We start from the raw sequence: 25897 nt of genomic DNA, 5'->3' as shown, positions 1-25897 counted from the left end.
TCCTATTTGGATGCATCATGATGATTAGTGCCTGCGTTGTTATGATACTCCTGAAGTTTTAACAAAATTTAATTGTAGGCAAACCAGAAAGCTAACCTGTAATTTAAGGTATGTTTTGAGCCAATATTTCTATGAGGCGAAGCACTGCACATCTTCTCTGATGTTCGTGTATTCGCCTTGTGTTTTCCTCACATGTTGTGGGCTGTGCAGAGAGCCCGACTGAAGGGCTCAGCTGTCCAGATTACTTTTCCAGAGGCATCCAGTTGATAAATGCTTGTAGTGATGAAACTCAGAAGCTGATGTGTAAGCAGAAATAAGTGACTGTAGCAAGGTAATGAAAAAGGGTTACGGATGTTGAGCTTTTTTGGTAAGTGTCAGTTTAACTTTTGCATTAAATTGTGTCGCAGAATGTTTGTACTTACAGAAAACACACTTTGCATCCCACATGAAGATAATTGATCTGAATATTTACACACCTGAGGATTTCTGACTAACTCGCTGATTTTATGGAGAAACTCTACCTTATAGACATAATTTCAGTTAATTCATTCTTAATTTCTTTGTCAAAGAGCAGTATATGAAAATTCTGTCTTAAGGTCTGTAGAGAGGATGTTTAATCCATCACAATGAATACATTAAAAATTACCATACAACTGTAGATTTTTTTCACCTTTATTTTACTTCTTCAGATCAGATCTGTGCTGGTAATGACTGAAAGCTGCAGATCCATGATGGCTAGTAGTGAAAAAATGAGCCAAAGATCTCAGACTAACAGAAGCAGTCATTGATTTGGAAACCAAATAAGCTGCCTCCCTTTTAGTGCCAGTCTTGTCAGGGCTACATGCTTGTTCACAGAGTAGCCTGGGAAAATCCATGTTTGTACTGCAGAGCATGCTCAGAGGCTGAACTCCCTGTGCAGTACGGTGTGTCTTGTTCATTGACTGTACCTACTTTTGAAAAATAAGTCTTAACTCTTAGAATCCAATGTTGGTTAATGTGTCCTCAGGAGAGACTGGATTGCTTAAATGAGTGAAACCACCTCAGAGACCTATATAGACTCCCTAGTCAGGGTACCATTGAACTAGGTAAACTGACCCTATGAAACTACTGAATTTGGTAGGTACTGAGGAGAGCATTTTTCCTCATGGAAAGTAATGGTTTTTCTTTTCTGCTTGCAACTTTTCTCCATTTAACAAGCTCAAATTGAGCAAACAATACAGATTTCATCTGAATACCAGCTCTAGAATCTTCTTTCAACCACATGGATAATATTTTGGGCATCCTTCCATTCAAATCATGGTGTGTGAAAAAGATAACTCTCATTCTGCATAGTTTTCCCAGATGTTATTTTTTGCTAAAGGGAGCAGCTGCCATTGTCACAGTTGTGAGCTCTGTGCTTCAGCACCTTATGTCAGACCCTGGAATGGAATTCTGTGAGGTTTGTTATTTTTTCTTTCATGGTAAAGGAGTGATCTGACTTTAGGATACAGAGTATTGCAACTTCATTTGGCTGTCAAATGCAACCCGTATGAGCAATTATGGCAATATTCCAATCCCTGAATGCATCATTTTAGGTTATACTTTAGATTTTAATTTAAGATTTCTTACAAGTATGCTTATGTGAATCATCCCTGTTTTGCATCTTAGGAGCAAGGGTAGGTTATAGATTTTCCCAATCCTCCAAAGTAAACAGATGTAGTGCAATATATTATAAAATAATATATGGATAAATGGGCTTCAAAGCCACTGCAGTCTGAGAGGAACTCATATCTGGGACTTATCTTTTCCTTCTTAAATAGTTCATACTGAAAGAAACAAAGGACTTTGAACATGTTACTGATATTCACTTATGAGAAGCTGTATAACAGTCTCTCTCTAGCTATTGCTCAGTATGAATTATGATGTGAAAACAGATCATAGAATCATACAATAATAGAATGGTTTGAGTTGGTTGGGACCTCCAAATGTCATCTAGTCCAAGCCCCTAATCAGGGGCATCCTCAACTAGATCAGCTTGCCCAGAGCCCTGTTGAGACTCACCTTCAATATCTCTAGGGGCAGGGCCCTAAGTCTTCTCCCAGGGCAACTTGTTCCAGTGTTCTACTACACTCATGGTAAAGAACTTGTTCCTATCTAATCTTATTCCTACCCAATCTTGCTCCTATCCAAACTCATTCCTATCCAGTCTAAATCTACTATTCTCTAGTTCAAAACCATTGCCCCTCATCCTATCACTGCAGGCTTTTGTAAATAGTCTCCCTCCATCCTTCTTGTAGGCCCCCTTAAGGTAGTAGAAGGCCACTACTAGGTCTCCCCAGAGCCTTCTCTTTTCCAGACCTGCTCCCTTGGCCTGTCTTCATAGCAGAGGTGCTCCGGCCTCCTGATTATTTTCTTGCCCCTCTTGCCTGACTTGATATCACAAAACATATTTCTGGTTTACTAGAGCCTAACAAGGTTTATTTAAATTAGAGTTAAAAATGTCAAGATTGGAGAGATATTTTGAATTTTATAATGTGCATAAAGTAAACTGAAGAAAAAGAGACAGAATACTGATTTCCAAATCTTCCTGCAAAATACATTATAACAGCCAAAAAGATCTATGTATTATTACTCCATAATCTTGGTGAATACCATAAAATGATAAGTTTTATACTTTTTTTCTTTCTCTCTTTCTTTATTATTTTTTTTTCCTAATGTGATATACCTGAGAGAAATGGAGATGGGAGAACAAACTATACATGACAGATGTTAGTCACATTACTTACTGCATGACTGGAATGACAACAGATATTACAGTGGTATGAATGATGTTAGGTATAGGATCCACACAGAAGAGAAGAGCAGTAGAGAAGATTAAACTTGTGAATGAGGAAATGTATTGAAATTTCTCCAAAACTGGCAATCAAGCCACTGCCTTTTTTTTTTTTTCCCCCTGTGCATGAAAGATTATTAAGCTAGTATTGTTTTTTATTCCTTTTGTTTTTCTTTTTTAAAAAAACCTTTTTATTTCTTTTTGTTCCTTACTATTAATAAATGTTGAAAAACCTGAAAGAAAAACTGAAATATTTTTTTCTGGAAAGGAAACAGAGTTGGTTTTGTTGGAATTTTGCATGTGTGTGTGTGTGTGTGTATTCTAGACATAAATAAACAGATTGTGCCTTCAGAGAAGTAGGAAATAAAGCTGCCTAAAAGGATCAAGATGAAATTATCTACCTTTTGTCTTACTCTCTAAGTCTATTTGACTATTTATTTTCAAGACAAGTTGAAGTATGGAGAAAATGAGAATGCTGTAGATCTCTCACACTGTCATGTCTTCGAGGTCTTGCAGCCAGTCTGTGCAGCTACTGCCAATAGTCCAGGCCTAATCAAAAAGTGTATCCTCCAAAATCAAGATCTTTTGAAGAGGGGCTCAGTTCAGATTTCAGAATTTTCTGAAATACAGCAGATGAAACTTGAAAATGTGTGTTCTTATCAAGTATGTCTGCTGCAGCTGAGTTATTTACTTGCACAAATGATTAAATAACTGCTGAATCAGTATGGGATGAATGAGAGAAAGGGAGGGATTCAGAGGCATGAGGGCCAGAATGCATCACCTGCAAAATCAAAGATGGGAAAACATAACTTGTATACATAACATGTTGTGGCTGCATCAAAGGCTGTCCTGTGAGCTGGGACCAGGAGAGAAGCAAGGCTAAATCTGCCCGAGAGGAGGTGTTTTGGTATCCCAAAACCAGAGTGTATATATAGGCCTTCCCACACCCCCAGATGATCTTCTCCCTCTTCTCCATCAGAACCTCCTCCCTGTTTTTTAACCAAACACCAGGTTTTGCTTTGCTTTGGCTACTGCACTTGATGCGGGATCAAGAATGGGTTTTGTTTTCAATTCCAGGGTGACTGAGTTGGGAGAAGTTGAAGAAAAGGACAAGAATAAAATGAGAGGCATATGACTGGTTTTGTATGCAGGTGTTTTTTCCAGGTGTGTTCATAGTCTCTGGTAACAGCAATAAAAACATGCTTCATAAAAAACATGTCCATTAAGATGATACAATATAGCTCCTGGGCTCTGGCTTGTAGCTCCAGACAGTGACTACAGCTGAAGTGATTTGGATGGTCACTCTGGATATCATGGTCAATAGGAAGCAAAAAGCACATCTGGTTCTAAGAGATGGTTTGGGGGAGAGTTTAGCTCTGCTGGCCAGAGGTAGAGCCCAGGCTGCCAGGTTAGGTACCTCAGATGGTTGGGGTGGTTTGGGTCCTGATGTTTGTTATGGTAAGGAGAGGAAACTCACTCCTAGCAGAGGTTGGGGGACTAACTCTGAAGCAGAGATGGGGGGAGAAAGATGTGAAGGATTAACTGCAGTCATTTCCAGAGAGGTGGATAAAAAGGAAATGCTGCCTCTCTTATGTGAAGAAAGGACTTTTATTGTTCCTTGTATGTCTGGGACAAAAGGCTGGTAATAATTCTTTAGGTCGATCTCTCATAGACTACAGATCAAAGCACCTTTCCTTGATTCCTGCATTGTACTTATAATTTTGTGTTGAACCACAACATATCTTAGTTACAGATGTATAAGGATATATAGATATAAGGAATAGCTGCTCAATGGGCCATCAAAAGTAATGAAAAATCTCAGCCTATGGCTTCCAGCCATCTAGGCAAGAGAAACACTTTTCTAATGTCAAGAATGCTCTGATTTATAACTCTAGAACTTCTTCAGTGTGAATTGAATATAACCAGGTGATTTAGTGGAAATATTAACATCACACTCCTAATAAATTCTCTCTTAAAATTGTATTTTAGCAAGTCAGAAAACTCTGAAATCGACCTACACAATCGTGTATTACTACATGTTCAGTGTGTATATTACTCTGTTTTTCATCTGAAGGTGGGCTAAAATACATTTTTTATTGAGTCAGTCTAGAACACAGTTAGGAGTAAACCAGCACATTATTTTATTATGACTTTATTGTTATCTGTACATGATAGTTTTACATTAGCTGAACTGTGCCAAACATTCAGATCTGTGCTTCAGAGGACTTGTTTCCTAAAGGCAAAACAGGCTTTATACAGAACCACAAATCAACCACATACCATGACACAATGTGGTGTATAATGCACTTCCAGAGTGCCTTACAAGAATAAAATGTGAAGTGCAAATTAAGGAAGAACATTTGCCTTTAAGCTACCTCTCTATAGCTTGTAAATATAAAAATTTTCTTCACAAACCAGCTTCTGGTACTGCTCTGCTCTTTTGACATTAGTTATGAAAAAGACTTTATCTGGACTCCCTATACTGAGGGACATCTATCTTCAGAGTACTAAAACAATGAGACCATGAAAGTAATGGCATTTGTGAGGTTTCTTTGTGTCTGTTTGAGAGTGTCTCACCCCGTTTCATTGCATATCTCTCCTAAGCAAAGGAAGGCATAATTGTTATCCTCCAAGTTTTCCTTGTGTATGAATATACATATATATATATAGTAGGGAAATCACATCTATTAGCATGCATAGGTATAGTGGCAAAAGCTATTAATTTGCAGCCCAATTTTAAGATTCCTTTCTCTTCCTTTCCTGGTTATTTCCAGTTGTTCATTGAAATGAAGACACAGTGAAGCTAGATCATGTGTTTGACTGCATACAGGCATTTTGGACAATAACATACACAATATTCTTCTGACTCCTTGTGTTTCATACACTTCTTTTAGTCAGAACTATGTATAAATTCTATACTGCATTAAGTAAATAATTGTTTGACATTGCTGAGTGATTTTTTGTTTTTAAAAGGGTTTACATGTAAACTATGGAATGTGAGACATGGGAGGATTGGTCCAACAGTTAAACAAGGAAACAAAAACATCTACATTTTTCCAGTTGTTTAGTTTGGAAGTAGTCTAAAATATGAACATAACCTCTCCAACATAACATGATTGGCTAAGAGGACTTTCCAGCCTTTGAAATATTGAGACCAGTCAGGTGTTTATTATCTACTGCCATTACCCACAAAACTGAAAAATAAATTGTTGTTGATTTATAAAAACTAAGTTCTCTTTCATTTATAAAGCATTCATCCAAACAAATATCATTAGTAGCTTCTGGAACAGCTTTCTAGAAGGATGTTTATCACAGGATCACAGCATGTTAGGAGTTGGAAAGGACCTCTGGAAATCTCGGAGTCCATCCCCTCTGCTAGAGCAGGACCGTATAATCTAGTGTAGGTCACACAGGAATGCGTCTAGATGGGTCTTGAAAGTGTCCAGAGAAGGAGACTCTACAACCTCTCTGGGGAGTCTGCTCCAGTACACTGTGACCCTTATAGTAAAGAAGCTCTTCATGTTGAGGTGTAACTTCCTGTGCTGTAGTTTACATCCATTGCCCCTTGTCCTATCACAAGGCACTAGTGAGAAGAGGCTATCCCTTCCTTCTTATGTTTATATACATTTATTAGATCCCCTCTCAGTCTTATCCTCTTCAGACTAAAAAGCCCCAGGTCTCTCAGACTTTCCTCATAGGGCACATGGTCCAGTCCCTTAATCATCCTTGTAGCCCTCCGTTGGAGTCTCTTTAGTAGATCCCTGTCCTTCTTAAACCGGGGAGCCCAGAACTGGACACAATATTCTAGGTGGGCCCTCACTAGGGCAGAGTAGAGGAGGAGAAGAACCTCCCTTAATCTGCTGGACACACTCTTCTTAATGCACTCTAGGATACCATTGGCCTTCTTGGTCACAAGTACACATTGCTGCCCCATGGATAATTTGTTGTCCACCAGGACTCCCAGGCCGTTCTCCACGGGTCTGCTCTCCAGCAGATCACCTCCTAACCTGTACTGGTACAGTTTATTATTTCTTCCCAGGTGCAGGACTCTGCACTATCCTTGTTGAACCTCATTTAGTCCAGCTTTTCAGTCTGTCCAAGTCTTGCTGAATGGCTGCACAGATTTCAGGTCTTCCTTGTTGCCTTCCTACATGCCCTGACAACTTCTCTATAGTTCTCCCAAGTGATAAGTCCCTTCTTTCATGAACTGTAAATTTCTTTCTTCCATGAGATTTCCTTCAGAAGCTCCTTGCTCATCCATAAAGGTCTCCTGGCACACATACCTCATTTTTTACTCGAGAACACATCTATCTTGGGCTTGGAGGAAACAATATTTAAGAAATGTCCAACTTTCTTGGGCTCCTTTACCCTCCAGAGTCTTAGCCCATGGGATTCCTGCAAGTAGATCTATGAAGAGTATAAAGTTAGCCCTGTGGAAGTCCAGGGTTGTAATCCTACTTACTGCCCTACTTCTACCTTGTATAGCACTAAACTCCACCATGCCATAATCACCGTTACCAAGGCTTTCCCTTACCTTAATGTCCCCAACAAGTCCTTCTGTATTAGTTAACACAAGGTCCAGCAGTGCGCCTCTCCTTGTTGGTTTCTCCACTACCTGCATCAAGAAGTTATCATCAACACACTGCAAGAGCCTTTTGGACTGGCTGTGCCTGGCTGTGTCAGTTTGCCAGCAAATGTCAGGGTGATTGAAGTCACCCATGAGTACTGAGGAGTATGTTTTAGAGGCTACCTCCAATTGTCTGTAGAAGGCCTGATCATCATCTTCTTCCTGGTTTGGTGCTCTATAGTAGACACCCACAACAATTTCATCCCTGTTTCATGTCCCTCAATTCTTACCCACAGGCTTTCAACCATCTCCAACTCCTCTTGCTTATTTCCCATACTCTGTGCATCAGTATATAAGTATTTAAGAGAGGGAGTTAAGCCATTAGTTTTCACTCTTGCTATCTGTCCATTCCTGGTCACTTATGTGGTTACTAACATATTAGTGAGCTGTGTCTTTTTATTGTGATGTGCTGGATGACGAACTGTTGTCTCCAGTCTATCTGGGACTTGGGACTTCAGTTTAATTTATAGAGGTATTGTACACTGGAGAAAGTGAAAATAGAAGCAAAAAATGGAAAAGGCAGGAAACATGAATTAATTTGGTTGTGTCAACTTAAAGGTTAAAAAAAAAAGTTAACAGCTCTGCAATTTTTAAAAGGATTTCTTTTATCTGGAATTATGCCATTTAGTTCTTCTCTTGCAGTGAAGAAAATAAAGTTTGGCAGGTGGAGGGAATATGAAAATCTGCAGAATTAAAGAAAAAAGAATTTCAAATCTGCAAAGGGGATAGTATTCTTTAAACTTCCAATAGACAAGGCTCATCAATAGCCATCATCATGGGAAAAAAAAAACACTTGTGAAAATTTAAGGAGCCATGAGAAGCAGTTGGGCAAGTTGACTTTCTCCTTATGGAGATTCCTGTGCCTCTGATGCACACACATATTCAAATTGCTGACTAAACAGTTAATGCTCTCTGCACATCCAGTTTACTCCATAGCAACAACTAAACAGCCAGTGTGCTCCATGGTAACCATTTTGAAATATCACTATAGTTTTCACCATGGCCAATCCTTAATAGACACAATGCCTGGATCTTTATTGTATTTTTCCCAGTCAAGTCTGCCAGGCAAGGTGGGGAGACTGGATGTATACCACTTTCACTCACCTACTCTGCTACTGATTCACACATTTCTGTCTTCTCTACTGCACGCAAACCCCTGAACTAGAAAGAAATATTTTTGTTATTTGAAAGAAGGGGCTGGTGCTGTTTCAGTTGTTCTTCTAAATTAGATAATTCAGCAAGAATGATTAATATTAGAAAAAATTTAATAGCTTGTTTTTCCACATGTAAGTCTCTAAATATGTTAACTGGTTTACTGTGAAGAGAGAGTCTACTTAGAACAAATGCTATATTAAAATTAAATAACATGCCTGATTTATGCACTGATTTATATATCATCATCATTCAAGAGTAATGGTGCTGTTCTGTTCAGTTTCTACTCATTTTCCTACATCACCAGTTCAGCACAAGGCAAACAGAAAAAAAATATGTAGCTAGTTAATCCTCCTCTAGCTTCCTTTTATTTTCAAAATTTAAACCAAGAAACTGTATAGGAATAACAGTCCTTCTTGTCATATAATTACACTGAGTATCCAGATGGATGAATTGATGGCTTTTCATTCATCACAAACAATCTCAAAACATCATGCTTTATAGTAGCAGCTGGTCAAAATGTGGCCAAACTGTGACCACGACTTCAAAAATATTTCAGAGAGAGACACAAAAATTGCTTGGTTTTCATCTCCAATGTGATATCAAGTAGTAACACTTGTCTAAATATGCTGAGTTACAGGTCTTTCAGTTTTATTGCAACTGTAGAAAATCTTATGGAGATCATAATTTTAAAACTGCTTTCTCCTTGAATATTAGAGCAGAAGAAGAACTGGCTTCACAGAGCAAGAGAACTGACCCATCACAGTCTGTTCATGGTAATGGTCCTGCTGTTACCACTTCTGGTCTTCTAAAAAGCAGTTGCATCAAGACCTACTTGTGTCGATGCCAATACAAACTTCTGAGAGGGAGGTCAAATTATATGTTCTGAGCATTTGTTTATATTTATAAAGAACATTTTTAGAATTAGTTCTGAGCTCTGGGAACTCTTGACAGCCATAAAAATAATTCCAACATGTAAAATAATAAATATTGCAAACATTTTCTCCTCCACTATGCCAACTGCACACAGATCAGGTATTGGTATCCATCAGAGTCAATATCAGATATAGAAAGTTATTAACCATTATGATGAGGAAATAAAGATCCTAAGAAAATGTGTTTAATCAAACCTAGCATACATGCGTAATGTAGTAGCACTACACAAATGACATTTCCTCTCAAATTATATGGAGCAGCTGCTTTAAATTGTCTGGCAGTATTAATTGGTAATAAAGTAATTCTATAGAAACAGATTTTACATTCAACAAAGCACAATACTTCAGTAAAAATAATAGAATAGAATAGAATAGAATGTTCAAATGAATCCCTAGGTCTAATACTGACTTTTATTTCCACAGTCTAAAAGAATTAAAATCCTGTAGTCTACAGTTTTGTGATGATAATAAATTAAATCTTATTGACCATAAGTTACAGAGGTCAAAAGTTATCCCTTTGATTATGATAAGTCCTGTAAGAAGCTACCTTTTCTGACAAGGCCACCTATGAGTCTGTTAGATACCAATTGTCCCACTCCAGCATTTAACTACCTTTCAAAATTTTAAGGTGAGAGCAGAGCTGTGCCTCATTTTCCAAAGCAAATAAAAATGAGATTTGACATGTATTTACTTCTGTTGTAAAGTGTTCAGTTTCATATGCGCATTTGATAATTAGGGCTAGACCTATCAAAATTGCCTGTTTTCTTTAAAGGGAGAATTGTGCTAGGTATTTCCAGATCTAAACTCAGAAGCTTTTTCTGATAATATCTGCCTGATCTTTCTCCCCAGAACTGAGGAAAAAAAAAAAAAAAAAAAAGGCTCTGCTTCACTCTTTATTTATTTCTTACTTCAGAAGCTTAATACAATTAGAATGTGGTACAATTTCATCAAATAAATATTCATTCAGAGTGCTTAAATGTAAAAGATTTACATGGATTATTCTTAGATCCTTTCAGCAGGTAAGAATCATAAATGCATAAAATGTTCAAATTTGTTGAAATTATTCACCTATAGTTCACAATTGGTGATGCTACTTGTATGAAGGCTATTACTATGTCTATTACTATAAACATTTAATAACCAGGCCTTTTCCTATAAAAAGAGCATTACTGGTTGCTTGCCTCCTAATGAATGTATTTCTGGTAACTAAGTAACAAATTGCCAATACTGTTGAGCCGTAAACTATTTGCCATTTCATTACCAGTTACAAAAATCTTTGGATCTAAACACCATGTTGTAAAAGTACAAAAAAAACCCCTCAACAAACCAAACCAACCAACCCAAAAAACAACAACAGCTGAACAAAATCCCCACATTCACTTTATTTATGCATATCCCATTTATTTATGGGGAAAAAAGTGCTATTATATCCCATCAGTATAATATTCTCAGTGGGTAAGTATTCTGAATCTGTAATAAATATTTTGAGTGAAACCCCACTAAAATAATGTTTGCCAATTACAATGTGTTTTAGTGAACTTTGAAGTATCTAAACACAAAACTGAGCAGTAGTAACAGTTAATAATAAATTTGCAGAAACTCATTCTCAGTCTTGCTTCTTCAATTAAGTTTAAATAAATAAATATTTAAGTATTGAAACATTAGTGATGAATCTTCACTGTCAGCAAAACATTAAAGAACTCTCAATATTTAGAGCAAGGACTTTCTATCTTTTCATCAGTTAGTAGTAGAGGATTTGAAAGTATTTTTGTTTTTTTTCATATATGTTTGCATGGACAATGATCATGAAGAAATTAAATGTTATACTAAATGTTCCAAGTTCCAAGGCAATTTTCATTTTGTGCTCACAGCTGCATATTTTTTATGACACTGTGGTGGTGAGAGAAAGTTCAGTTCTCCCACACACACAAAGAAATCACGGCTAACTCAGTCAGAGAAGCAGAAATGAATATAAGCTCTATTTACAAGCAGGATGAGATGCAGTGAATATATACACAATATACAGTATTTACAATATATACAGAAATATACAACAAAGAACGTAATACTGAACAAAACTTTCCCTCCTCCAGCCAGGAGGGTCCTTCCCCTGTACCCCCTCTCTCCCCTTACCTCCCTTTTTTCCCAAAAAGGGTTAGAGAGAGAGAAGAGGTAATTATTAAGGAGGAAATTCTGTTAGTATGCAAGAATTAGTTTCTTATCTGTTAGTTCAAGGTCAACTCTGTCCCACACAGCTGTTGCTCAGAGAGAGACTGAAACAGCCAGGCTGAAAAAGACAGACAGACTGACTGAGATTCAAACTGAACAAGAGGACACAGTCTCAAGCTGCGCCAGGGGAGGTTCAGGTTGGATGTTAGGAAAAAGTTCTATACAGAGAGAGTGATTGCACATTGGAATGGGCTGCCTGGGGAGGTGGTGGAGTCGCCATCATTGGAGGTTTTCAGGAGAAGACTTGATGGGGTGCTTGGTGCCATGGGTTAGTTGTTTAGGTGGTGTTGGATTGGTTGATGGGTTGGACGAGATGATCTTGAAGGTCTCTTACAACCTGGTTTATTCTATGTATTCTATGTATTTATAATCATCATGAACTAAAACTTATAGCTGCATTCTACCTGTCTACCAATGAAATTCGTTTAGAATATCTTGTTTTCATTATTTCACCAAAACATTCAGCCAGAGTGTTCCAGCAGCTGTCCCTTTCTTAAAGGTACAGCCTAAAATGGTCACAGACACCTAGATGCTAGCTGTAGACAAGATTTAAAAACCCAAAACTTAAGTAAGTTTCTCACTTATCCGGTGGAAAATTTGCTGTTGCAAAGCCATTTTCCTTCTGTTCATATTAATGCAATGCATCCCTACTAAAAAAAAAAAAAAAGTAGGAAATAAACCTCCAAGAATTAGAAATATTTAACTTATATTTTTATTTCTGGTATTAGACACTGATGTGCATAATGTATTGTCTGGATCACCATTAACACTGTTCTTCTCCATCTTTGGTGTGTGACATAGTCTATATGCTTTTCCTATTCAGTCTATTTATATTTACACATTATGTAGATAATAAAAAGAAATTGTTACAGATTTCTTTATTATAAAGGCCAAGAAATCATCTATGTAACAGGGAAAATAGCTTTGTAAGTCAATGCCCCCTCCTTGGAGGTGTTCAAGGCCAGTTTGGATGAGGCCTTGAGCAACCTGGTCTAGTAGAGGGTGTCCCTGCCCATGGCAAGGGGGTTGGAATTAGGTGATCTTCAAAGTCCCTTCCAACTCAAACCATTCTATAAATCTATAAAGTCCCAGGGCAGTGGGATACTTAATTATGCCATCTGTATTTATGAATTAATTATCTACACCTAAATGTTCATCACCTTCCAATGCACTTTTTTTCTCTACACTGAAAAAAAGTATACTGAATTTCTGATTGTGTATTTGCCTAAGAGTTTTATGTTTTATAACTGGAAATTCAGAAAGCAAATCAAGGAGAAACCACATTTTCTCACCCTCTTTCACATAAGTTCAGTATAAGTCTTGAGGGTATTCACCTTCTGTTATTAAGTTCTACTAAAGTTGCCCTGCACCTTAGTCACTTATAAAGATGGAGCCATTATTCTTTGAATTCAGAAGTATTGCCCCTTCGTTGAAGAAGGAATTGATAGCAGCAATAAACATTCTTTTTATTACACAGTGAGAAATAAACTTTTGCTCCTAGGCAAGTTATGAAGGAGACATGCACTACTTTCTTCTTCGTTATTTGTAGGCTGATTCAAAACTCACAGACTTATGTTTATTCCAATAAAATGTAAGAAACAGCAAATTAGGTGGCTTGTGGCCATCCACACAAGTAAATACTTTTGTCAACTATTCATCAAAGTTTTTGAGAGCTGAGCATATCCATTAAAATCTAATCATGGGCAAAGATAAGTCTGTTTTCTGCTGCGAATTCTTTGTATTCATTCAGAAAACAGGAAGAAATAGATTTAATGGTAATTGGAACAAATTTTTACAGGTGCCAGATAAGAACACACCTGAAATGGGGGAAAAATATTCTCTTGTTTTGGTTCCATCATGTCAGCATCATCATGGAATCACTAAATGTAGACAAAAAGGGATTCATAAGCATTATCAATTCCTGGTAACTGGAAGACAGACAGCATGTTTATGCAGTATGTTCATGTTTACTTCACTCTTGTGCAACTCCACCCAGAATACTTTGTCCAGTTGTGGGGTGCCAGAAAAGAACATGGGTCTGTTACAGTGGGGCTAAAGGGGAGCCACAGAAATTTTCAGAAGGCTAGAACATCTCTTTTGTGAAGAACGAGTTGAGATTGTTAAACCTGGAGAAGAGGAATCTCCAGTGAGACCTTATTGTGTCATTTCAATACACAATAGGTCTTGCAAGAAAAATGGAGAGAGACTTGATCAAGGCGAAAGGTTACAGGACAAGAAACAATGAGTTTAAGATGAATTATGGTATATTTAGATTGGACATAGGGAAGAAAATATATATACACATATATAAAAACCAAAATATATATATATATAATGATAAGGATGATGTGATACTAGAGCATACTGCCTACAAAAGTTGTGGCTATCAAGTCAGTGAAAGTGTTCATGGTTAGTGTTATGAATAAAGAGTCATAAAGTAAGAAAATAATAATAATTAAAAAAATTTATTAATTTGTCTCCACCTCCCACATAGCTATGTACAAAAGCTATAAACAATTGTGAGAAATTGTGTTTAATATTTGGCTTTCGCAAGGGGAATTACTGGGGACCCTGGGGGTTTGGTCATTGGGCTGATTGGTTGGTGATGGTCTGTATTGTGTGGGACATTGGGAGAGAAAGGTGAGGTGTCAACAGGTCTAAAGACTGGCCAGGTCAAAAGTGCAGGTTTTGTCTCAGTCCTGATGAAGAGGGGTGGGAGCATGCTGGGGAATATATGAATATGTACATTTTAATATTAATATGTATGTTTGCCATCTATATAAGTTCAACTCGGTTGTTAAGATGCGCCTCTAGCAAACTCGCTCTGCACCCAGTGCTGTGTTGCCTTTATTTTATAATAAACTGGTTATAAATTTCAGCAGTGAGTTTGTTTCTCACACAATTATAAAGGCTTGGTATTGGTTGAGAAACTATGTTCACAATAGGAATGGTTATAGATAGTTTAAGAACAGTATTTGGCAAAAGATAAATCAAAAACTGGCATGTTACCCTACTAACAAAAGGAAAGAAGCTCTGGAGACTTTAGGACTATAAGAATTACTCCAAATGCTGATTGAAGATTGTGGGAATTCTTATTTTGCCTCTTTCTATGGGAAAATCCTCCTGAAAGTGCTGTTGCTTATAATCCACGTGTGTGGAAGGCAAAAATCCAAGAGAAAGAGCTTTGTGTTCTGCAGCCCACCAATTTTAATCCATCCAGCTAATTTTTGCGTCACACGTTACCATCAAAGGCCAGAAACTATAATCATTAGTTGTCTGCTTAAACATGCCCAAACATGCCCATAGCATGCCCAGACTTGACCCTGCATGGGATCTGTGCCTGGCAGGACACATGGCCCATGTCAAATCCACCAGTCCACAGGCCTGGGTGGGGGAGACGTCTCCTCTGGCTCCCTTCATCCCAGCTTCCCTGTTTCCTGCCATCCTGTCTTCGGGGCAGGGGAGGAGTTTTGGGTGCACTGCCACAGTTAGTTTGGCAGGGCTCTACCCACCCCGATCTAATGGAAGTTGTCCCTTCCCATGGCAGGAGAGTTGGACTAGGTGAATTTTAAAGGCTTTTCCTACCCAACCCATTTTGTTATTCTATGATTTTATGCTGAGTAGCCATAGCCAGATGCTATGCTGTAGCCTATATTGCAAGGAATATTAGTTATACTGCAAACAGTACTGGTAGTTTCATTGGAAGAAATGCAGAGAAAAAAATGCTACTCAGGTTGACTGAGCAGGGCTCCCTGAAGGTAAACTTCTATGGATATTAACATAAAAATGCAAAGTAGCTAAAATGCATCAACAAAAGAAAGAAGAAAGCAAAGATTTGCAAACTAAAAGTGCTTAACAGCATTGTAAATCTTATTTAGAAGTCTAATCCTAGTCTGCCCTTTTTAACCATCTATTTTTGTTCAGCATTTTTCAAAATCAAGAGGAAAACAGGTAAGACAGTGAAGAACCAAACAACAAAACTAAATATAACTTGTTATACTGAACCAATTATGTTTTACTATGAAGAAACTGTAGTCATGGGCTAGGATTATTTATGCTAATTTCTATACTAAGAACAGCAGTGCAGTCGGCCATGAGAATGCCTCTTCCTCCAACAGTCTGCCATGAGAAAAACAAAGCTGGAATTGAAGGGAAGCTTCTTTCACAGGTAGGGTTCAAAGTGTAGGAACAGATCTTTCTCTTACGGATAGGTCAAATGTAATTTCTGCTATTTTCATTGGGAAACAATGGGTAATTGAGTCTAAATTTTATGACTGGCCTGGTACACCCTGGGGAAAGGAGCAGTGCCAGAGGTAAACTGAATGAGTGTTTCAGAAAGATGAGGATTGCATTCTCCAGTGTATTTCTTGAGTGATTAGTGAAGTGTAGCAGAATTACAGTGTTAAGCACAGATCAGGTCACTGAGTGGAGATGGAGGGCAAAAAACTCTCTGCAGCTGCTCAGAAAGGGACATTTTATTCCTACAGAATGGAGTAAAGGAAGGCATCTTTGCAAGGCTGTTTTTTTTCTGAATTTCCTTATATGCAAACTAAAGCAGGGAAGGACAGATCTAGTTTCTGAAGGCCTAAGAAATACAATCAATGACTGCATGATATGTTGAGGGTTTAAGGACTGGATGTCTTAACCACAGAGTAGTCCTCCAGGGGGACCAGATAGTGCAGTGGGTGGACACCGGAAAAGTGTAATTTTTATTATTTCATTCACATAATCCTGCACCTACTCCTTTATATAAACGTGCATAATTGTTTGTTCTGCCCTTTTCCCTCTCTTTTCTTGCAGTGCACTGAGCTGATATCTCTCTGGTATTTATGAGGCAGTTGAGGCTTTTGGTACTGAATGGCCTGGCTAATTTTTGCTGTGTGTTTTGGGCTTCAGTAGGGACGTATGAGGTGGGGGCATTGAGGCCTGGGGTTTTGGCCTGACCTGGGGTGGGAAGGTTTTAGATGATGTTGAGCTAGTGAAGTTTTGGTAAAGCCCATGCTGGAGAGAACTGGGTTGTGGCTGAAGATGAATTTGCTTATTTTGTATGTTTTTGTACTGCTGTATATAGTTGTGAATAGTACTTTCATTTAAATTTCCAATTCTTTACAGTCCTGTGTGGAGTGTTTTTATTTTACTCCATTGGGAAGGGGAAAAATGGCTTCTGTCCACTCTAAAACTGAGACAAACTATTGAACAGGGAATTAGAATAGAAGGAATGTTGCATGGATTTGCCAGCCTGGATGAAGGAAGATAACAAGGTGACTGCAGTAGGATGATAACAGGGTGGCTGCAGTAGGAAAGAGGGAAGTGCTCAGCTGAAGTTAAAGCAATGAAGGGGAAAAAAACAAAACTCAGGATGACCTAATCAACAAATCTGGAAACAGTATGTGGTATTGAGGAGCTGAATGGATGATAGATTTTCTGCTGGAAGCACAGTGTTTTGAGCATTTCATTTGCTGATAGGGTAAATCGTTATGAGCATCGAATATTCTAGAGATCAATCCATATTTAGCCAACTTAGTGTCGTTCTTGATTTGCAACTTATTGTACTTTTTAGGGTCTGCTCTATATTTTCATAGCAACCATCCTTACCAGCAGGCAGAAGTCTGCACCTATAGCCAGACTGTGGGCATCAGACACTGTCTCCGTTTTGTGGATATCAATAAGATAGATGTGGACAATGGATATGTTATATTATGGGTGCTATGCACTCAACTATTTGTTATTATATAGCTTGCTCTGACAATGCAAGGGACTAACTCTGATAAGTGTAAACAGCATGCAGCTGGGGAAGTGAACAGTATATTTAGGTTGCTCTGCATCCAGCAACTTCAATTTACTTGAAAATTACACCTTGTTGATGCAAGGTCTCCAGTTCACTGGCAGACTCTCCAAAGATGTTATTGCATGTAAAATGTTTAGCAAATTGAAAAAGCAAAGAACAAGCTGGTGAACTTTGATGTGAGTTCAAAAATGTTTCTTGGTAAATAGGGAGATAGGGAGAAAGAGCCTGCCATTGTCCACAGTGAGTGTGGCCATCAGACTATATAGGAAGACACTGAAAAGCTCAACATGAGCACCAGCAGTGTGAACTTGCCACCCAGAAGGTAAACCATATCCTGGGCCACATCAAAAGAATTATGACCAGCAGGATCAGTGAGGTAATTCTCCTCCTCTACTTTCCTCTTGTGAGATTCCATTTGGAGTACTGTGTCCAGTTCCAGTGCCCCCATCATAGGAAGGACATAGAATAGAATGGAATGGAATGGAATGGAATGGAATGGAATGGAATAGAATAGAATAGAATAGAATAGAATAGAATAGAATAGAATAGAATAGAATAGAATAGAATAGAATAGACCAGGTTGGAAGAGACCTTCAAGATCATCATGTCCAACCTATCAACCAACACCACCTAATCAACTAAACCATGGAACCAAGCATCCTGTCAAGCCTTGCCCTGTACACTCCCAGCAACGGTGACCCCACCACCTCCTCAGGCAGCCCATTCCAACGGGCAATCACTCTCTCTGTGTAAAACTTCCTCCTAACCTCCAGCCTAAACCTCCCCTGACACAGCCTGAGACTGTGTCCTCTTGTTCTGGTACTGGTTGCCTGGGAGAAGAGACCAACCTCTGCCTCACCACAACCCCCCTTCAAGTAGTTGTAGGCCTGCTGGAGTGGGTGCAGAGGAGGGCCATGAAGATGGTAAGAGAGCTGAAACACCTCCTCTGTCAGTAGAGGCTGTGACAGCTGGGGCTGTTCAGTCTGAAGAAGGGAAGGATCTGGGAAGACCTAATAGCAGCCTTCCAGTACCTGAAGGGGGTCTACAAGAAAGCTGGGGAGGGACTTTTTACAAGGGCTTGTAGTGACAGGATGAGAGGCAGTGAATTTAAGCTTGAGGAGGGCAGATTTAAGCTAGATATTAGTAATAAATTATTTACAGGAAGGATGGTGAGTCACTGGAACAAGTTTCCCACAGAAGTTGTCGGTGCCCTCTCCCTGAACGTATTCAAGGCCATATTAGATGAGGCTTTGATCAACCTAGTCTAGTGGAAGATGTCTCTGGCAATGCCAGGGGCAGTTGGAACTAGATGATCTTTAAGATCCTTTCCAATCCAACCCATTCTATGAATTTACGAATTTTTATCTCAGGAGAGCAGATTACTCACTGAGTTGATGTCCTTGCCTGGGTTATGTTTTGGGTTTTTTTTTGTTGAGATTACAGATTGCTTTGTTTAAACTAAGATACAGTCAAGCATGTTTGTGTCATTGAATGTACATGTTAATCTGAGCTCCAAAAGGGAATAGCTGCAGGGCCTGAGTCCACCTGAGTTTACTGAAGTTGTGGCAAATATCTTGAATGATGCACTATCCAACTGGTCTAAGGCTTTAGACTGAAAGAAGATCTTTAACAACACAGGGATCATAACATGTATCATAGATACTTTTGTGTGTTGAAGACAGGAAATAAAGCAATAATGACACGTGGAATGGCAAAAGAATATGGTACCGAAGAGTGTAACAGTATGCTGTCTCCTGACTGGCCAATAGAGGCAACAATAACTGATTGTAGAACCACTTCAAAGGCAAATCTCTGATAACTGACCTTAACCATTCAGACTTTTGAATGTTCAGCCAATGGGAGTATCAGCAAAGGCTTTAATTAGCTTGTCATTTACACAACAAATTTAAAATGTCATTATTGGGTTTTAGCCTATATAAAAATGGACTCATTTGTCTGAAAAAAAATCCACTATTCAGATGGACACTTTAGAATAGCTTTTCTTATTCAGTCTTGATGCTTTTTTGAAGGAACTCTTCCTTACTTGGGACAGGGCAGAGGACTGAGTTGTGTCTGTTGGTCCTTCCTACCCTATGCCTGGTTAAGTGTCCATCAATGTTTTGTCTGTTAATAGTGGAGCAGTAGTCAGAATGAAACAACGGATGGGTATCATCTTTTGTTTATTTCAACTCTAAAATATCTTTTGGAGTTTAAATCCTTGAAAAGTGATTTTAGACAGATCTCTGTGTCAAAGTGACTGACATAGTAATGGATACTAGGTAATAAGTGCACTTCTTACAACTGAAAACATAGGATTTCCAACAGTCATTAAACACTATCATCTATATCTCCAAAGAAACTGAAAACTCTGTGTCTGATACAGCTGTGGGCAGTTGTAACACATGTTTATTGCCATTATGAAAACTTATCTATGAATGGCTTTGCTCTTTGCAAGTGGTTGTTCAGGTGTTAAGAGATTTTGTTTCAACTTTAGATGGATTAACATCTCAGCCACTGATAGAAATAATCTCCTGCTGTGGATGTCTATCATTTTTAAGGGATGAAAGAATGTTAAGTCTGCTGTAGAGATTCTTTTTCTTTCTGACAGGAGTGGGAAAGATGCATGACATTTATCATCAGTAAGCTAAAGAAAAAGATCTTTGAAAGTGCAGATGAAGCTGGGTGATAATTCTAAATATCTGTTTGAATGACTTTCAGACCATGTTACAAGAAAGTTATTTTTGTCTCTGTTATGACTTAAGTATAAGGTAAGATTATCTCTAAGATGGTTGCAGTGATTTCTACCTATCTAGATGAAGATAGCGCTGATTTCCCAACAGTTTTCAGATGTATAATTGTCATTAAGTGCCCTTCATATTCTACTTAAAGCTCTGAAAACTTTTTTTGAAAAAGTTAGGCAAGAAAAATGACTTTGTATATGTTGAGCTTTCCTTATCAAAATGCTCTGTCCTGTAGTTGGATGAATACAGGAAAGGTTTCAAAACCCGTTTAAAGTTTGCTCACTGTCACCTCAGATGGGACTAGGTATTCCATCAAAGCAAGAAAAAGGTGTAACATGCTGAACTATTTTGTTTTATATGGATTCCAGCACACCCCCCCTCCCCCCCCTTCTTTCTTTTTTCCCACTTCCTGATGCAAGAAAGTTCCTTATTTCTTTCTCCAAAGCTTTTTCTGAGAAATCTTTTCAGGATTAAGTCCTTCTTTAAGTCTGTTTACTTTCATTCAGACTGAAGGATTTGCCTGCTTACAGAAAGATTAACTCTGGGTCTGTGTTTTCCACATACTTACCCAAATCTTCCACACACAGGTATATAAAAGGCATGTCCTGAAAATCAGACCTATTAGATGAGTGCCTTTTTTCAGAATATTTTGATTTAAACTATCCGTTGCTTATCTGGTATCTTTTAAGCAGTTCTCAAACAGAGTAATATGCAGACATTCTCAAGCTGTCTTTGGATGAGGGAGCAGCAGAGATGTGATAAGAAATTGGCTAGTTAGCTATTGGCAGAAGCACACCAATGCTTCTATATGCTTAGCTATTATTTCTACATGTCACTGAGTAGCATCATATAGATACATGAATCATATCTGCATGACATACTAAACCATTCTGACCAAACTTGGTCATCATTAACACAGGCCTGTGCTGAGCCAGAGATGAACCACCTCCTACCAACTGGCAACATCTTCACCCCATCCTGTGGAAGCCATGCCAAATGTTTTGCTAAATTGAATGGTACAAAATGCATCTTCTGAAATTCGTTTACTGAAGTTGACATTAATGCCCCTAAAAAATGAACTTCATGAACTTCATGAACTTCAGCTATGCTACCTGTCCAAATCTGTCTGAATTTGAGTCTGCTGGCTACATTCACTGTATTTCACAGTGTCACAGTATCACCAAGGTTGGAAGAGACCTCAAAGATCATCAAGTCCAACCTGTCACCATAGACCTCATGACTAGAACATGGCACCAAGTGCTACGTCCAATCCCCTCTTGAACACCTCCAGGGAGGGTGACTCCACCACCTCTCCGGACAGCCCATTCCAATGGGTAATCACTCTCTCAGTGAAGAACTTTCTCCTCACCTCGAGCCTAAACCTCCCCTGGCGCAGCTTGAGACTGTGTCCCCTTGTTCTGGTGATGGTTGCTAGAGAGAAGAGACCAACCCCTTCCTGGCTACAACCACTTTTCAGGTAGTTGTAGAGGGCAATGAGGTCACCCCTGAGCCTTCTCTTCTCCAGGCTAAACAATCCCAGCTCCCTCAGCCTCTCCTCATAGGGCTTGTGCTCAAGACCTCTCACCAGCCTTGTTGCCCTTCTCTGGACACGTTCAAGTGTCTCGATGTCCTTCTTAAACTGAGGGGCCCAGAACTGGACACAGTACTCAAGGTGTGGCCTAACCAATGCAGAGTACAGGGGCACAATGACTTCCCTGCTCCTGCTGGCCACACTATTCCTGATGCAGGCCAGGATGCCATTGGCCTTCTTGGCCACCTGGGCACACTGATGGCTCATGTTTAGGCGGCTGTCAACCAGCACCCCCAGGTCCCTCTCTGTTTGGCAGCTCTCCAGCCACTCCAACCTCAGCCTGTAGCTCTGCATGGGGTTGTTGTGGCCAAAGTGCAGCACCTGGCACTTGGATTTGTTAAATGCCATCCTGTTGGACTCCGCCCATCTGTCCAGTTGGTCGAGGTTCCTCTGCAGAGCCCTTCTACCCTCTATTTATTCAGATGTTCTCTCATTACCTGTCTCAGAATAATTTTCCATCTTTCTTTTCAATTTTTTACTTGTCTTTTTTTTTCTCTGTCCCAGTTTGAGGCCAGGCAGATCCTCTCTTGCCCCTAACAGGAGCAAAAGATTAACACACAAGTGGATTGCAGAAGTGATGGAAAGTTTAAATGGAAAAGCAGTGTGTTTTGAAGAAACTACAAGCATAGTGACAAAAAAGGTCCCAAAGCATAGAGAATCCCCTTACAGCATACCCAAAAGCCTCCCAACACTTCCCGTTTCCCCACCTGAGGGCATACCCAAAAACCCCCAGGGCTCTTCCCCCCACTGCTAGGCTGATCTCAAGACTAGTCTCTGAGACCACCCCTCCCCCTTCTCCTCCTGGCATTAGGCCTAGCTAGGCCTAAGAATCCTTGTGATACTTCCCCACCACTACCCAATAGGGAACATCTCCCCTGGGAGCAGAGAGGGAAGAAAGAGGAAGTGAATGTCTTTGCCAATAGATTTATAGGACTCAGGATATTAAAGGTATGAAATATGCAGCTTCCTGTGTCCACCTGCTAGGCTGGACACTTGGGTCACCAGAGGTGTATCTTGTGTGGCAGCAGCAGGGTGCACCCAGCCTAAACTGCCACATTCACTTTCCTTTTTTTTTTTTTATTGTAAAAAAAATACCAACCAAGCAAACAAGTAGAGAAAACCTATTAAATTATCCACTCAGAGAGTCCAAGAACCTCTTGAATACTTTGTAAACTTTAAGCTTACCTTTCCGGAGGGGTTGTTATTAATAAGAAATATTCTCTGATTTTCCGTTTACTTTCCTTATCATCCCTGGAGGCAGGAAAAGAATAAGCCAAATCTTGGTTATTTCTTCCAGTTAAGCCAACTTTTGTATATTTCAGTCCATGGTGAAATGGTCACTTCTGAGAGAGGAATCATTGCTGGATTGGGTTACATCTGGAGCTTTTTTGTTTCTAAACAAAGACTAAAATGGGACCTAAATGCAAACCGTTCTCCAAACAGTACTGAATACTGACTGGAGTAGGTACAGATGTGTGAATAGATGTATGCATAGGTACTCCAAGTTTTTGCCAGCACATGCTGCCAGGACTTATAATAAATCCTGGAAAAACTTACTGAAATGATGAGGACATTTTTTTGCCCTGGTTTTATTCTCCAATTCATTTATGCATTTCTCCTACATTTGTAAAAATTTCCCAAGTCAGTGTGGTGATTTTTTTTTTTTAAATGTTATTAATCAGTATGCTTACACTTACTGTGTCTCAAATAAAATGCTGATATGGTCCAAAAGCATAACTGAAATAGTTTGCTTTTCAAAGTCTCAATTAATTTATAGTATATTTTTGTTATGTCCTTTGTGCTAGTCTACTTAATATTTTCTTTTCATTCAAGGTTAAAATTCAAGCCTGAATATGATGAAAGGAAAAACAATGCTTCATTGACATTCAAGAAGGTTCTTTTCAACTGTTTTCATGTGAGTGAGTGATAAAAATAGGTGAATTATAGGAGGACATGATGGAAGGGCTCTGAGACAGAATTTTTGCCTGTTTTTTTCAACCATATCAGCTTGTTTAATAAATTGTATTACCTCTTCCTACCAACTATACCTCCCTGGAGTTACAACTATATAAAAATTTCTATTTTACCATTCATTTGGCACCCATTTATTGGGTGTTTCTGTGGGTTTGTTTTCATTGAGGCATGTTAGTTTTTGCACTCAGGGTACACCAGGCAATCTTGTTTGGCTGGGATTAAAATGCTTGCTCTGCAGTGGGAAGCTCATGCAACCCTGGAAACTCTTGTGAGTTTCTCAGCCTCCTGCAAGCACAATTTTTTTGTTTCTTGAAAAAGAAATATTTGCTTCTTTTGCCCATCTGCCACTTCTAAAGTGCTATGCCTACTGCTATAAGTCATTGGGCTAGCAGCTTCTTGTAAATCCTTGTTTTTACTTTTTCTGGAGCCTAATTTTAGTGGGAAGTCTAAGATTAGTCTGTGAATACTAATGTCTGAAGATGTTGACATAGGTGTAGCTGTCATTTTAGAGAAATGACATCTGCTGAGGATATAACATCTTTTTCTTACTTTCTTGTTGCTATGTAAATGGTGCTGCAAGACAGCATCTATAAAGGATGAATATTGGAATTCATGGACTCATGTCCATGAAATAGAATGCATATACTTGAAGATGAAAGATAAATGACATATGAGAGGACAGAGAAAAGAAAAATCAAGATGAAAAATGTCATTGCTGAATTTAACGTCATGTGCAAATAGAATCCTGAAGACATGATTTTATTAGTTCCTGTGAAACCTAGCAGACCAGTATGGATATCTGTATTGAGTTTGGCTGAGCTGGAGTTAATTCTTCTCACAGCATCTTTCTGGTGCTGTGGTTTGCAGCAGTTGTTGATAGCACAGCAGTGTTTTGGCTACTCTTGAATAAGTATCCAGGCTATGTGCTTTCAACATTTCCCTGCCTCAAGAGTACACTGAGGGGTGGGCAAGATCCTGGGAGGGGACATGGCTGAGCCAGCTGACCCAGACTGGCCAAAGAGGTATTCCATGCCATATAATGTCAGCTCAGATATAAGAATGAAGTGAAAGAAGGAAGTGGAGGGATTTGTCCATGATGTCTATCTTCCTAAGGAACCACCAAGCTTAGAGACCCCTGCTTCCTGAGACCGACCATGGTCCTGTTGATCGGAAGTAGAGACTAATATCTTTCTCGGCTTTTACTTTGCATGGTCTATTGCCTTTGATTATTATTGTTATTAAATTGCTTCTATCTTATTACTGACTTTTCCCCTCTCTCCTGTTGATTTAAGAAGGGGAGTGATAGAGTGGCTTACGTGGGAATCAGGCCCCTAGACCAGGGCCAAACCACCACAATATCATAGTATGCAGACATTACTGTCAACATTGCTGCAGAGGTTTTTATCTTGTATGGCTAACTTAAGTTATTTTTTAATACATTATAGGGAAAATAGGCAGCCTACACTTTCCTGAGTTATCCATTACAAAAGAGGTCTTTCTGATCTCTAGCCTATAGTAAGCTATGCTTATTTCAGGCTCAGTGGCCCTAGTAAATACTTCAAAAGTTGGTATCAGCTGATCTTTTTGTTTTGGAGAAATTTATTTATTTCCTTAACTTCTATTAATTATGCCAGTTAACAAATGTATTTCAATATTGCATTAGATCCCATGAACAGTGCTGGTGCAGATTGTAGCTTCAAACCCACAGTCTTATTTAGGACATTTGCACTTCTCAGAGTCTAGGAGCTCCAACAGGGCTTAGGGTTTTCATCTTCATCTCCACAGAAGGAAGTTTTGTTATCTTAATTCTAACTCAAATTTACACTCTCATGCCTCTGAGACTTAGCCCACAGAGGTGGAAGCTGGAAATTGTGGGAATATGTGTGTTTTCAAGATTCAGCTTTTAAGCAAGTATACTGGATACTGATTAATATGTTAACTTCCCTTCTGCAGCGTACCCTAGGAAGAGTTCATTAGCAGCAAAAGTAGCAGTGAAATTTTGTCCTATGCAAGTGGGGGAGCTGTAGTGGCAAGGACTGAGGAAGCTG

The sequence above is a fragment of the Dryobates pubescens genome, chromosome 7 (genome assembly GCF_014839835.1).
Source record: "Dryobates pubescens isolate bDryPub1 chromosome 7, bDryPub1.pri, whole genome shotgun sequence".
In the NCBI taxonomy this organism is placed as follows: domain Eukaryota; kingdom Metazoa; phylum Chordata; class Aves; order Piciformes; family Picidae; genus Dryobates; species Dryobates pubescens.
This window is presented reverse-complemented; position numbering follows the sequence as displayed.